Below are 15,935 nucleotides of genomic sequence, written 5' to 3'. Positions count from 1 at the left end.
AATATTAACCAAAGTTATAGTCAAAGTCAATTTGGAGGATTCAAGAAAAAAATCTGATGCTAATAGAGAAATAGAAGTCAATATTTGTAATGTGAGTCACAGGCTCAAAATAGACAAGTAAAACACATCAGCGCTAAGTTCCCAGAGGGCTGTGGGTTCCACAGTGCAGCAGATCTGTGAACCAGGCCTGACCACCCTCCAGGTCTATTTTAAAATTTCCTCTGGCCCCTTCCTCTAATTCCTAAATTCCAGAGCATGATATTCTGGGGAACTCACCAGATATTCAGCCCTGATGAAGTCATGGCTTGTTTTGAGTGGGTCAATGGAAAAAAAAAAAGTTATTTTTTTTTCCAAGTTGTGAGTAACCTTTCTCTCTAGTGACGTGACATGGAACTAAGTTATCATGATTTTATTTTGCACTCTACAGTTCATTCCACAGTGGCTATCATTGTTTAACACCTCATCTCTTGCTTGGTGCCCATTTTGGAGAAGGCAAAGAAAGGAGAGGGGGAGGAAGCAAGGCTATCTGGGATGATGTATATTTTGTTGTTTTATCAAAGCTTTGGCAGATAGATAGCAAAGACGGGCATGTTGTCCATTGAGGGGCTCTGACAGGTTGGGGAGTTTGGAAAATTTTACTTGATAAGATGGTCCTTATGAGCATTAGCATTGTGGCTTTGTTCTGGGTCTGATGTTAATTTTGGACTGAGACTTGAGTGCATTTTCCTGGGGGGTTAGAAAATGAGAGGATTAATGAGGATGAAAGAGAATAGAAGGAAAACCATGGGGCGCATTCCCTGCGATTAGAAGTCACTTTCTCAACGTAGTGCTGCTCTCAACCTGTGATGTGAAATGTGTGACAGGAAAGGCTAAGACTACCTACATTTTACTCAATGTATTAGAACATCATGGGGCCAGAGAGGATCTTATCGTTAGTGCCCACAGGAAGAATAACTCATTAAAAATTGAGAGCCAGGGCAGGTCTGATATGGTTGGAGATTTACAACCCAGACTGTCTTTTAGATGACTCCTCCAGAAGATCTGAGAAATGTGGGATACTTGCTTCTCCCATGGTTTCCTTTTATTTAGCATGCAGGAAGCCCAGCTTCGAAAGTACAGCTTGGGCAATGTTTATTTCAAAGAGGAGCTTATATTACCTGATTCTGAGACTCATCAGAAAAGGAAGAAATAAAAAATGGTGACATCGGATAAGGCCATGGCAAGTTGACTGGCAACTAATGGACCACGCTGGGCAAGTGGTGTGAGCACTCTGTCTTGGAGTTGACCATTTCTCCTCCTTTCTAATCTAGACCTGGTCAAGATTGGGTGGTTATCATAAGTCACCGATCCCTGACCCGGAGTCTGCTTCCTCATCAGCACGATGGTCATAACATCTCCCTCCCAGCATGTTTGGAGAAGTAATTAATGCTTATGAGGTATTTTGAAATCACTGATAAAAGACACTCTACCTGCCCAAGGTGTTATTGTATTATTTTATTTTCCTCTTCATAGTCAGAATCAGGCCTGTGATAATTTAGAAATAAGACAATTAATAAAATGTCTAATATCAAGGCTTCCTTCTATTAAACTGAACCTTGTACTTGACTTATATATAAAATAAGTGTGCTAGGCTGTGTCTTGGGAAATCTTAACTGCTTTCAGGTTTGACTGTCAAGTTACATTTCATAACTCCACTCAGACCTCCTTAAAAGTGGGGAGTTATTAAGAGCAGGTTGTCTGCTCACCTTGTCATCAAAATGGACTCAGTATCTGGACTCCTAAATGCCCCTACTACACCTAACACATTTGTTTCTGTTTCCCTAGAAGACTGTGGATCTCTTTGGACAATAGAGAGGATGTATAGCAACTGGTAATTTCAGCTTATTATGCTCATGTGAAAATTGGATTGTCACCAAAACCCTCCAGGATAGTATCCTCCCTTACAAAACTCACAACTGTGATGCATGTGAGCTGTAGATTAGGAGGGCAATTTTTTTCCCCCAAGGAAGAGGCACTGTCCTGAAAGCTAGCATGGTTATTATAGGATACTTCCATCAGATCTTTCGAAAGAAAGGTGGAGATGACCGAAGGGCAGAAGGTCACCTACGTAATAAGAGCCACGTGAGGCGTTAATTAGAATGGAATGCTCAAGGAGGACACATATGTCCTGACCACAGAATTCCCATTAAAATTATTCTAAATTGATCTTCATCTTCCTTGAGATTTTCCAAAAGGCCATGCACTTCTCATTTAATCTAAATTCTTTGTAAGAAGTTCATGGATGGAACTCAGAGGATTAAAAGAATGCCCTGAAATCAATATAACATGTAATTCCTTGTGTATTTTTCTGGAGAAATAGTTTATTTCTCTTTTGTTATATTCTGAACATGGTCTGTGCTCATTAAGAAGCACTGTACCAAGCGAACTAGTGTAGAGGAATTATGTGCAGTTGAATAAAAATGTGAGTGAAATTGATATGCAAGATATAATTGTCTTTACATATGGATTAGGCATGTTATTTTCAGATAATAATTAATTGTGTTTTCTTTAGTGCCATCCTGATTTTATTGTCCTGTAATCTTTATCCAATCATATATGCTAAACCAAAGTCTGAAGGTGCATGCAAAGTATGTGACCTTGTACCACTTGTATGTATAAAAAAGCATCCTCAGGGGTGTGTCACTCACAGCCCTTCTCAGTAGAGAACAAAGATCATCTCTTGGAATTTGACTTACGGTTGGTGGTGGGGAGGGAGGATGGGCAGGGACAAAGGGTCAGTGTCAAGGCGGGGCTGAACCCACATATTCAAATCAGCTTCCATTTCCCGTGCTCCACCCCATGCTACATGCAACACAAGCGTTTCAACCAAGAAATAGACTTTAGGGAAAGGACAGGTAGTACAGGCTAACACTAGATCCTGGAACAGGGCAGGGACATTCGTAGCAGGTTAAAAGGGCACTTACATTCTAAATTGAAACAGTTTGAAGAAAACCCAATGGTCCATGTCTATGCAGGGTGACCCAGATGGAAGATTTAGGCTGGAGATAGGGAGAGGGGGTAGGGATCACTCTCCAACACAATTCCTTTGGGAAATGGATTTGATGTCTTTGGCAGGTATAAGCTTCAAGCTCTTCTTCCATCACATGGACAGCAGTTATCCAGGGGCATGCTCCAGGCCATGTCTTGAGTGGCCCAAAGTTAGCTAAGGCATGTCAGAGACCTGACCCCCTGAAGAAAGAAACTGAGATTGGGAAGGACAAATACTTGGAGGCCACCTTGCCTAGCAGCCTGACTACAGAGAGCAGCAGGGCCTGTGGTAGGTTGCCTGAAGAAATAACAACCCTTGGCTCTTCACTTCTGCCATGCATGCTGCTTCTCCACTTAGCAAGAGTTGGTTTCTCTGCCTCTTGAATCTCTGCTGATCTTGAGCCTTGCTCTTGCCAGTTGAACACTGCTGAGGGGATGTTCTGGAATCTTTAACTCTTGCTACATGAAAAAGCCCAGTTTGGTTTTTTTGTTGTTGTTGTTGTTTTTTTGGTAAATAGTACCTATCTGCTCATGTTTTTTTCCATTGTTGCAGGCAAATGAGCCTCTGGACAATGAGAGACCATAGGGAAGTCTCTCAAGATATCACGAGGTGGAAAACTAAGTTGTTCCAGCAAACAGCCAGTAGCCAGTGCTGGGTCATTTTGGGTCCTCATACAAGTCCAGCCCAGCCCAGCCCTGCCCAGCTGACATCTCAGTGTAGCTACATAAATGAGTCCAACCAAGCCCATACAAAGCAGAGACAAGCATCCCACTCCACCCTGCCTGAACTCCTGACCAACAGGATCGTGAGCAAATGCATGGTTGTTGTTTTAAGCCACTATGTTCTGTGGCGATTTGGAATGCAGAGCCATGGATAACTGAAACTGGGACTGGGTATCGTGGGGGAACTCAGGCAGAATTCAAGATGGTAATCTCTTACTTGTACTATGTGAATTTTGAAAATGGGAGATACAGACAAAAATGGGACAGCTTTATATCTTCCTAGTCTAAAACCCAACAGTTCCCAAAGTACAGCTATTGGGGGACAGCAAAATTAAAAGTAGAAAGGAAGCAAGCCCTTTGTAAACACAAACAGCACCATGCTTAAAGAGGACGATCTGCTGTCTCTCCCTCTGCTGGGGATGAGACAGCCTAGGCTCTCTGTCTTTGCGAGGACTATTGAAGGTAGCTCTCTAGACTGGATGCTGGAATGGACTGTGGGGTTACCACAACCAACGGGTGCTACTCATACAATCAGCTCCCATGCTCAGTTCCCAGCGAAAAATCAAGGAGTAGCCGACCCATACCAACCAGGCTCTACTGGAGGTTGTGTGCCAGACATTCAGCAGTCATCTTAAAGGGATAAATAAGGCTTAGTTTCTACTTTCACCATCCTTGGTTGTGCTTTAATTATTTGTCTCCCTTCCAAAGTCACCCTTGGTGTCAATTTTTACTGAATCTCATCTAGCTAAAGTGTGGCAGAGAAATAGAAATCTCCTGGGAGAGCTGTTCCAGCTCTGCTGGCTTCTGGGACAAGAATTCAAGTCTGACTGCATATTCTACAGCTCTGCCTCCTACCATAAGAGGGTACAGATTCTCATGGCTTTGTAGGTAATTCTGATACCAACACCATTCATAGGCAGAAGATTTATCCTCAGCAACTTAGTGGATAGGGAAACACTTAAATATTCAAAAATGATTTACTGAGTTTATTTTATACAAGCTCAGGCTGAACTAATTGTCAGGGGACAAATAAATTTTTCTGATATGTTTTCCTGGGCACAGTGTGGTGGTTGCTGTTGCTGCTGTTTGTGCTATTTCTAGTAGGTTTTGCTATCTCCATGCTTTGTGCTGCAGTTCTTGGAGGTATGCAGAAATTGAAGCAAAAGTAACATTTATATCATTATTCAAATCCTAAGAAAAGTAATATCTTGGTAAGAGAGGAAAGGGAGAGAAAAGAGATTGTCTACAAGTCAATCCTTCCTATTACTATTTAACAGAAACCATAAAGAATGGACCCAAACTTAACACACTTTCAAGACCTGACTTGTATGTTTGTGCATGTGCCATTACGGGGTTCTACAGGTTTTGGCACTGTGTGCATCTTTGCTCATTTCAGAACTTACTGTAATTCCATTAAGTATCAATTTAACTTATCAAACAGTGCCATGGAGAAGGAACAACTTACCTTCCTAATCTAACTGGGAAGGATTTTACTCAGATTAAAAAGAGTTAAAGTTCCAAGGGAATGGATAATTCTCTTTTGTTGGGAAAAGTCCTCCTAATCTGACATTTCCTCACATTCCAGCCGTACTTATGTTGGAGGAACTAGGAGATTTCCAGGTCCATGGTATATGATTTAATGATTTGTGGAAGGCAAGAATGTTAACTTAGTTGATTACTCAAAACTGACAGATAAGGTATCAGACAGGTTAATTTGCTACTTTTCTAACCTCTCCCAAAGAACTTGAACTGAAATCTGCCTCCCCGTAGGTCATCTTTATTGCCGTCCACATGTAAGGAGAATTTATGAAGGAAACACAGTTTTGTTCCTGAGCTTTCATTTGTTCCATCATTTCATTCCAGACTGATGGCCATTATTGATGATAAATGCATCCTTTCCTCAATAACCAGTGGTGATGTCACAGTTGGAATGTTTTGACCTCAGATGGAAAAAGAACACCAGCAGATAGGCCCTGTTTACATGAAGAACTAGGGCTAGCACTAGGGGTAAAGAGTAAGGCATTCTAATTTAATTTAAACACTAGCTGTTATCAGAGTGTTTTTAGGGAGACAAACTTACATGGATCTTGTGATCTAAAGAGGTGCTTTTCCCTTGGCTATCTATTCTTTACCACCAACTCCTCCAAAGAATCCTATAAATCCAGATATAGCCAGATCACCTCAAGTCATCTTCCCCTACAGGGGGTTAGGAACTCTCTACTTCCCTTGGTCTGGGAAGTTTGTTTTGTATGTATTCTTTTTTTTTTTAATCAATGTATTTGAAAGGCAGAGAAAAAGAGAGAGAATCTCCCACCGGCTGCTTTGTTTCCCAAATGTCTGCAACATCCTGGGCTGGACCAGGCTGAAACCAGGACCTTGGAACTCAATGCAGGTCTCCTGTGTGGGTGGCATGGATCCAAGTAGCCATCACTAGCTGCCTCCCAGAGAGTACATTAGTGGGAAGTTGGATTGGAAGCTGAGGAACCAGAACTTGGATCAGACACTCCGATATGGGGCAGAATCTTAACTACTGTATCAAACACCCACCTCATTGTTTTGTATATATTCTTAAGAAGGCACCAACTGTCTAAGATGAGCCAATTTAGGAATTGTGACTTTATGTGCTTTTACTTCAGGAAACAAGGAGGTTAAGGTCAAAAGACTTAAAAGTGAATTACAATGTGAAATAGTCTCAGTTGCATCATTGAAGAACTTGGCATTTAACAAACCAAAGGATGTTTCTCAATGATAAAATAGCCCTGTGGGAGGACACATAAAACATTATACTACTATGCTCTCTTATATTAGAGATTTTGAAAAAATACTACCAACTCTAGGGTATAAATATAAGATTTATAAAAGTTTATACAAAAGATATACATAAGAGTATAATTTAGACACCCAATATATGTTCAGTCATTTCAAAATGACCTAAACTTCTTCTCAGCTCAGGTTTTATTACTTTTAAGACACATGTGTAAATTCATGCTTTGACTATTCATATTTTTTAAATTCAATTGGGAAAGTGCTGTAGATTTCAAATAAGGGTTGAATGAGAAGTAAAAAAAGAATTCAGATTTAAGAGGTATCACCTGGAGCATTGTATCATTAACATTGCAATAGTCACAACAATTGCTTAACATTATAGAACTGAGAAAACTGGACAGAATTTGGAAATGGTGTTAGTCCTGAGAAATACCTTGACGATTATTAAAATCATGTCATGTCTGAAAAATAGACTTCATGAAACATTTTATAATAATAACATGCATTAGGCGAATATTCAATTTGACAGTGAGAAAAATGAAAATCTTCAAGGAATCCATTAAGACCACTCAATTTTTTCCTAGTCCAGATTCTAGAAGTACTCTATGTATAAGACAGCTTCTGAAGACATACAAAGTAAGCGGTCCCTTTGCCACTCTGCCACCAGGTAAAGAAAGCTCTCATTCCCCTTTTCTATTCATCTCAGAGGGCTTTCCAAGAGGCCAGGCCTACATCCCTTTGGCGTTCTAATTAGCCTTGGTCTTGGCTTTTCATTCATTCTTTCTTATGGGTTAATATGCAAAATTTGTCCTATACAAAGGTGTTGAATACATCCTTGTTGACAAAGTTTGAAAGGAAGTGGCCAACCAGAATTCAGCCTTTCCAACTACCTCAGATTGCATTGAAGTGAATGCAACCCACATCACACCTCATTTCTGCAGTGTTCTAATTATCTAAGGCAAATGGAACCAAGTAGCACTCCACTACTTAATGATTATTAAGAATTGAATTCTCTCAACTCTAGGACTTTTTTGAAAGAGCCATTGCGTTAAGATGGAGTGGATGTCTACAGAGCAGAATGTCACAGTTTCAATGGCACACTGAGATGGGCAGAGGGAGGGGGGTGCTCAGGTTGCAGAGGCAGAAGAAGTCGGCACTGCCTATGACAAGGCAAGAAGAGAGGCAGGAGACTAGCCAAGAACAGCCAAGGGCAGGAAGGGAAGTCCAACTGGTGCTCAAGGCATGTGTCTTTAAGCCAGCCTGGCTAAGGTTCAAAAACTAGCTCTGCAACCTCCTGGTTATGTGACATTAGGTGTGTACTTAACCTCTCTGATCCTCAGCTCCTCACCTCTAAAATTACAATAATAATGTTGCCTTCAGAGTGCTGTCACAAGGACTCAATGGCACAGTGTGTGTGAATCATTTATCACAGTGCCTAAGACAAATTCAATAAACAGTTGGTGTCATGTCAAGCATTATATTATTTAAATGAATTTTAGAAGCTGGTCCTGTGATAAAATGCATCTTTGCTCCAAAAGAGGTCTGTGAAATGAAGGCATTTGGAACCAAGGTACAATGTTTGTTTTATGAGCAATTCCTATTCATTAATTCACTCATTCAACTAATATTTATTTCTGAACCACATCTTTTCAGGGACTGTTTCAGTCATTTAGGATACAGAAACAAGGAATGTGAGTCTTTGCCCTCAAGGAGCAGTTGGTCTAATCGAGACAGCAAAATAAATAATATAGCAAAATGTGGGAATTAAAATAAGGTTTCTGGGGCAGCTTTAGGGCATAGGTGGTAATTGGGAAGCAAGGTGACTAACTGGGATTGTGGGAGTACAGAAAGCCTTCTTGGAGGAAGCACTCAATTTGAGTAAGATGAGTAGAAATTTTTCAGACTGTAAAGTGCAGAAAGACTATTTCAGTTTGAGACACCATCAGCAAAACTACCAAGCCATGAAACAGCATGGTGTGTAAGGAAAATAGGAAACTAGGAGAATGTGTGAGGCATGGAGATTGTAGGAAATGAGGCTGGAGAATCATTTGGGAGCATTGCCTATAACATTGTGCAGCTATAGATAGAAGAGGTTAGAAAGAGGCAGAGGTTGACTATGAGGAAGCTGATGAGAATAATTGATGTGAGCCTGGAAGAAATGGGATGAGATGAGAAGCAATGAGGGCGCAGGTGATTTGGTGTGGCCCTACAAAGGAAGGACACCTCATCATATGAGAATGTAGAGAAAGAAGCAAGTAAAGATGGGTGTGGATGAAGATAAGCTTTGAGATAGTGAAAGATAGAAGTTCACCTGGAAGGGCTTCTCTACATTTACTATAGTAGAAGCAAGATTATTCACTGAGGTGAGGGGTGTGGGCATGGATTGACTGAGCTGAAGATTTGAGGAGGGGGTGAAAGTCCAGAAGAGTGGTTCATGGAATTGAGCAACCATGAATAAATGAATTGTTGAATAGTTCAAAGGCACAGTAGAGATTAAGACAATGCATTTGTGGTGGCACAAGTTGGCACAACTGAGTAATTTTTCTCTAGCCATGTTCAGTTTCCCAGATATGATAAAAAATAAAAGCAGATGATATTATCACTCCAGATGCAGTAAGAAAGAAATAGAAACACAAAGAAAAAGAATATGCTTGTGAAAAAAGAGTTGACATGTTCATATAGAAGACCCAGGCCACATATGAAAAGGCAAGAAGTCAAGAGATGTATAAATATCAAGGATGGAGGCATTGAAAGATCAGTGATCACCATAGGGAGAGTAGAAGAGTCTTGAAAGGATAGGAGGTCATGAGGTAGGCTATCAGGGCTTAAGTTCTCTGAAATATAGCAGTTATGGCTAGTGGCCAAGTCTAGGGTGTGGCTGTTGAAGTGATAGATGCAGTGGAATGAAGATAAAGTTCACTTTAAAAAAATAGGTAAAGAAATTATGAGGGCAGGTATTAAATATGCTAACTACATGGACATTGGAAAACACAATCAGAAGAGGTAGATTATCAGCTGTGGTTCTGTTCCCACCAAATGACTGGTTGATCCAATCACTGATGACAATGATAAGGGCAGTGAGGTGATTGCATATGCTTGAACTTCAAAGAGAAATGAGCTTTTTTACGTAGGATGAACAAGTAGTTCTGGAGCCATGAAACTGTGACCCATCAGGGTGAGATGGCATCAAGAACTGGAAACAATGGGACAGTGGATTGGAGAGTTTATATCAAGAGTGTTGAGAAGGAGTACTGCCAGACAGGGCCATCTAGACATAGTGGTGGGGGATAACAGCTGGGGATCTGAAGAATCCTCTACACCTAGCCACAGTGGGTTGGGTCTGAAAACTGGCAGCATCGGCATTGCCTGGGAACCTGTTATAGATGCAGGATCTGGGCCTCCAGCACAGACCTGTTGAGTCGAAGTCAGCATTTTCACAAGGTCCTAAGGTGAGGTGTGTCAACTGAAATTCTAGGAAAACTACTCTGAAATAGGATGACTACAGATGTGAAAGAGAAAAGTGAATACAAATTGTCTCCAATGATCCTAGTTCTCTGTATCCATGCCCACAAGAGAAATTAAACTTCTCCAAGGAAGGATAAAATGGTCTTCTACTCAAGGTGTTGAAGCAAATTTAAAACCAGTTTTAATGCCTTCCATGCAGACTCCATGGACCATTTCCTGTCTTACATTCATTTATGCCAGGTGAAGGGTGTTGGCAGCTAACAGGTTTTTTGCCTTGATGGGGGATGGGGGGGAAGGACAATAATAAAAAGAAATTGCTTAAAGGGCACATTGCTTTCAGACATAGAGTGATGTTAGGGGAGCCAGGAGACAGAGCCAGGACCCAGACTTCGCCACTGTGTGTTCTATGCATCGAACCACACTTCCTCTTCAGCCAGTCCTTCCTGGCCAAAACACTAAGAGGAAAGGAGCCAGGGAACCAGTAATTGTATAGCTTTTCCAGTATATGGCTCCAGATCCACATAACGGGGCATGTCAAAGCCTACTCTCCTCTGAATGTTTAGTACTGACCAAATGGGCTGGAGGAAGTAGGAGAAATACCATGAAAAAATCCTGGGCTGCACCTCAGAGTCTAATAAATAATTACTAATGGGAAAAGAAACAGAGGAAAGAGCAAGAGCAAAGCAGCAGGCAAGACAGGCAGAATGGATTCTGGCCCAGAGGAGGGGAGCAGACTGGAGGTGAAGCACAAAATGTAACACACTGGGAGCATTGACCCAGAGACAGCAAGATAGAGAGCAAATCTTGAGGAGACTCTCCGTCCTCTGCTCCCAACATATTTCGGTGACTTAGGAAGCTCAGAATTGGACTGTTAAATCATGCAGCATGTGAGATTTATCCTAAGTTAAACGGATCACTTGCCCTTGCAGGGTTTTGGATGCTGGCTCATTTTAAAGGAAAGAAATGGAAGGTCTTTGATAAAATATTGATGTGATGGAGATTTTAACTCAGCAGAAATGACTGAATTGAGAAGCACGGGCAGGTGCCATATTGTAACTTGTCTGCCTCTTAAATTATGTAGTACATGTATCACAATATATTGAATTTAAAACCTGAAGTATGACATTCTATAAATAATTCATACCAGCTCTTTCATTAAGTGTGAGCTGAGGCTTAGGATAATGATACTCGATTTTTGTTAGTCTCTCATTTAAATACAGATGTGAAAAAGGAAGTTTGTTCAGCAGTGCTATAGATAAGACAGGCATGATTGTATAGAAAACAACTGAACTGGCTGGCGGCATGGCTCAATAGGCTAATCCTCCGCCTGCGGCACCGGCACACTGGAGTCTAGTCCCGGTCGGGGTGCCGGATTCTGTCCCAGTTGCTCCTCTTCCAGTCCAGCTCTCTGCTGTGGCCTGGGAGTACAGTAGAGGATGGCCCAAATCCTTGAGCCCTGCACCCGCATGAGAGACCAGGAGAAGCACCTGGCTCCTGGCTTCAGATCAGCGCGGTGCACCGGCTGCAGCGCTCCGGCCGCAGTGGCCATTGAGGGGTGAACCAACGGAAAAGGAAAGCCTTTCTCTCTGTTTCTCTCACTGTCCACTCTGCCTGTCCAAACAAACAAACAAACAAACAAAAAAAAACCTGAAAGTCTCTCTCTCTCTGTCTCTCTCACACAAACACACTTAGAATATCTCAGGATAAAAATAATAAATACATTAACTTTATTAAAAAATGTGTAGTATATTCACACTACTCATAACAATTTCTTTAAAATACATGACTAATGGGGTAATTATTTCACTTGGAAAACCATTTTCTTTCACAGAAAGTTCAGAACCCCGGGAAACATGCCTGGGATTCTTACGTTGACTGATTCACACACTAAGCATCTGCAAGGCAGTGCCTCGACGTCCTCATCCTTGAGGTCCTTCAGGACCCCACAGCCCAGAGGCAAAACTCTGTTCCCATAACACTTGTGATCTAGTTCTGGAAGGTTCCTTATGGACATTTGACAGTTAAAATGATCAGGCAAAACAACAAAGTCTGCAATACTTCAATCAAAGTGCATCTTAGCCTGCAGGGACTGGTCTTGCCAAGATGAGGTCCATGTTTTGCAGAAAGGAGGAAACTTGGAGCTGCTAGGGCCAGAAGCATTCTAGCTCTAAAACATGGGTAGAAATTCACGTCAGTTCTCAATAATTCACTTGCTCATGTTGCTTCTTTTGAACTCATAGGCTAAACAACAGCCATGCTAACATACTGCTTTTGAAAATGTTGTGGAACCTTTGGAGAATATACTCAAGACTCCTTACTCTCCCCCATCCCTTATTATATCTGGTTTAGGGGAATATGCATAGTTCACTGACATATCTACACAAAACTGAGTAGGAAAATGATGGCTACATGTCTGAAATGACCCAAGGTAAGCTCTTTTTAAGTTAAAAATGGACATTTTTTTTTACCTTGTTTTAGATAAATGTGCATTTAATACATATTTATAAGTAGAATATAAAATGTGGACAAAGTGCTTTAGTCTTAAACAGGGAAATGAATCCCTCAGGTGAACAGTCATTGAGTATGAACCTGTGCATGATGTGGTATTGCCTGCATACAATGGTGGCGATTGAGAGACAGGAAAGACCACTGCTAGCTGGAATAATTAGTGAAGATTTGTGGAAGAAAGGATGTTTTGTATGAGTCTTGAAAGAAAGTCAGGGTTCTGTTAGACACAGGGAGAAGGAAGGAACATGAGGGAAGATGTAAAATCACAGAAAGGCAGGGAATGAATGGGGACACGAAGCCAGAATGTGGGCTGTACCTAGGTCACTGGAACAGGAGCAAGACCAGAAATGTCAGAGCTTAATTTTCCGAGAACACAAAGCCAGATTGAAGAGGTGAAGGATGAGCAGAGGGAGCCCTTCGAAAGGGGGAAGTAGAGAACAACATGGTTAATGTGGGCAGTCAGAAGGTTAACTCTAACTGGCAGAGCAGAATTGGTTGGACTGCTCAGGGATAGTGATTAGAGAAGCCTGTTAGGAGGCCACTTGCAGGCACTTCAGGTATGAGATAAAAGTACCTGAGCTAACTTGGTAATGATGGCAACTCACCATCTCTGTCTTCTTGCCTATAAGTCAGTTCTCAGGTTACTGTCTTCTAGCTTGCTCTACCAAACATATCCCAAGCCTAATCTCTTACTTGCCTCCCAAATCTGCTCATCCCCTTATGTACCACATCTCCCTTGAGACATGCGCTGCCTCTAATGCCAGTCAAACAAACAAAAAAAAAATTCCAAATCAAGCCTGACTGTTTTCTCTGTGGATCCTCCTTCATCCCAACAACCTCAAGTTCTTGCCTAATCACCAAAAGATTTCCTACATTTGACCTCTCATGACCACACTAGCTCTACCTAGGTAATCTAATATTTTGCAGCCACTTTATAACTGCAAAATATGGTTTCTCCACGTCTAGTCATAGCCAAATAGAGTAGTGGTTCAACACTTGAATTTTGATGCCAAACTTCCTGGATTCAAATCCAGGTTCTTACACTTGTCATGAATGGCCACTGGCAAATTTCTACATTTCTTCCTGCCTCCACTTCGTCATATGTAAAATACTAAATTATAGTAGCTCATATGCTCTAAGGCTGTCAGAAGAGTTAATTAAACTAATATTTGTATAGCACTTAGAATCTGGCATGTTATAGATACTATATAATGTGTTCTGTTTTAATTAATATAAAAAGTAATCCACTTTTCTTACTACTGCCAGATTTGATCAAGCTTGTCTTCCGAAACTCTGAAGACCAAACTCTAAGCTGTGTGACAGAAAATATAAACATTTCTATCATCTGTACCCTTTTTCATTCTCCCATCTTATCTCTTTCCACCCTGGCTTCACAGTGTATGCTTAGACAATATTGAACTCCATTGTAGTTGACTAACCCTCTACATTCAATCGTGTTTTCTGGTTCTCATCAGAATAGTCTGCTTGCCATGTTTCCAATTCCCTTTATTTGGTCTTTCCTACTCATTCCTGAAATGTCAGCTCCCCCAGCCAACAAAGTCTTCTATAAACACCCAGGCTAGGCCATATGCCCCTCCTCTCCACATAAGATAATTTTATCACTCAGGAATTGGATAGTGCTGAAATCATCTTCATGATCCTGCTCCCAAATCAGATGGAAAACTTCTTGAAGGCAGGAGCTGTGTCTTATTAACCCTTAAACCCCACAGAGATAAAAAGCATGCTAGATGTACAGTAGGTTTTCATAAACATTTATTGAAATAAAGAAAACCAAACTCAACAGACTTGACAATTGACTAAACATGGAAATACTAAGAAAGAGGGAGATTGGAAGCTGGTTACAAAGTTTGAAGTCCGAGCCACCTTCAAAATCGAGGTCATATTTATAGAAATTTGGAAGTCAGAAGTAAGACCTTTTTTGAGAGAACAAAAATGCAAAGTCCTAATAAGTTAATTTTTAAACAAACTTAGCTAGAGAGGCCAACAAAACATGTAGTGAGAAATATGGGCTATGTGATACTAGAAAAAAGGTTATGGTAGACTTGAGACTGATTGTGTATTTCATATTTCACTAGATTATACTGCGTAACAAACAGCCCCCAAATTTTAGTAGCTTGAATAGCAAAAGCTTACTGATACTCACACAGCATTTCTCCTGGGATCAGGTACAGCTCTGTGGCTCTGCTGCTCTATTCCCAGGTACATGTGCATCTGATACAAACTGTTCTCATGTTAAATGGCAGAATAAGTGACAACTACAAAACTACATTTAAGCCCTCAGCTCAGAAGTGACACATATAATCTCCACTCATGTTCTACTAACGAAAGAAAGTCATGTGGCCAAGCCTGTTACCAACAGAGTTGGAGAGCATGCCAAGGGGACAGGCGGGAACACAATATTATAAACTAATGGAGTTTGCCCCTATATTTGCAGGGGATATGTTTCAATACCCCCAATGGATGCTTGAAACTGAGGATAGTACCAACCTCTATATAGCAGACCATATTCTTTCTTATATCATCACACACTGACTACAATTTTTACAGTTGCAGGGGTGACTGAAAACTAGCATGAATTTTTTTCCATCTTCACAATTTCATGGGTAGAATATTTATTCTTACAGTATATCTCAGTAAGCTTAAGATATATTATTTTCCATTCCTTAAGTCAAAAAACTTTAAAGGAAGCATTTTCACCTTCAAATTGTCAGCATTACAACACTTTTGTGCTTTGGAGCCATTAATAAGTAAAGTAAGGGTTACTTGAACACATGCACTATGCTACTGCACTAGTCAACCTGGTAAACAAGATGGCTACTAAGCGACTGATGGGTGGGTAGCATATACAATTTGGATATGCTGAACAAAGGGATGATTCATATCCTGGGCAGAACAGAATAGGGTGGCACAAAGTTTCACTACACTACTCAGAATGACATGCAATTTAAAACTTGCAGATTATTTATATCTGGAATTTTCTGTTTCATATTTCCAGACTGTGGTTGAGCACAGGTAATTGAGCCTATGAAAAATGAAAATTCACATGAGTAGGGATCATGATAATGTCCTTTAAGCATAGCGGGAGTAGGTGGAATTGTGTACCTAGATCAGAACATATATTCACAGTTTCTGGAGGGGAAAAAGAATCCAAAGAAGTGACAAAGGAAATGGCTCAAAGACAGGGAGGCAAGGAGGAGAACTGGAGTAATACATTTTCATTGAGCAAAAGGAGACCAGACTCTAAGGAAAGAGAGGTTCATTGTTCAGTGACATGGATATCAATGAAAATAAGAAGTGTATGTGACTGTGAAGAGAAAAATGGAAATGTTTGATAAAGAAATTCATTACCTGTGCTGATCCCATCTCTGCACAGATTTATGATAAAGTTATACTTGACTAATCTAGTTTCAGAATGACTTTCATGG

The 15,935-nt window shown here is 40.8% G+C and overlaps 1 long non-coding RNA gene across 1 annotated transcript in view; it reads left to right on the top strand.

Moving 5' to 3' along the window:
• Positions 1 to 15,935, top strand: part of LOC133767844 (uncharacterized) — a 66,434-nt gene that overhangs the window by 39,021 nt on the left and 11,478 nt on the right. The window lies entirely within an intron of this gene.

The sequence above is a fragment of the Lepus europaeus genome, chromosome 10 (genome assembly GCF_033115175.1).
Source record: "Lepus europaeus isolate LE1 chromosome 10, mLepTim1.pri, whole genome shotgun sequence".
In the NCBI taxonomy this organism is placed as follows: domain Eukaryota; kingdom Metazoa; phylum Chordata; class Mammalia; order Lagomorpha; family Leporidae; genus Lepus; species Lepus europaeus.
This window is presented reverse-complemented; position numbering and strand designations above follow the sequence as displayed.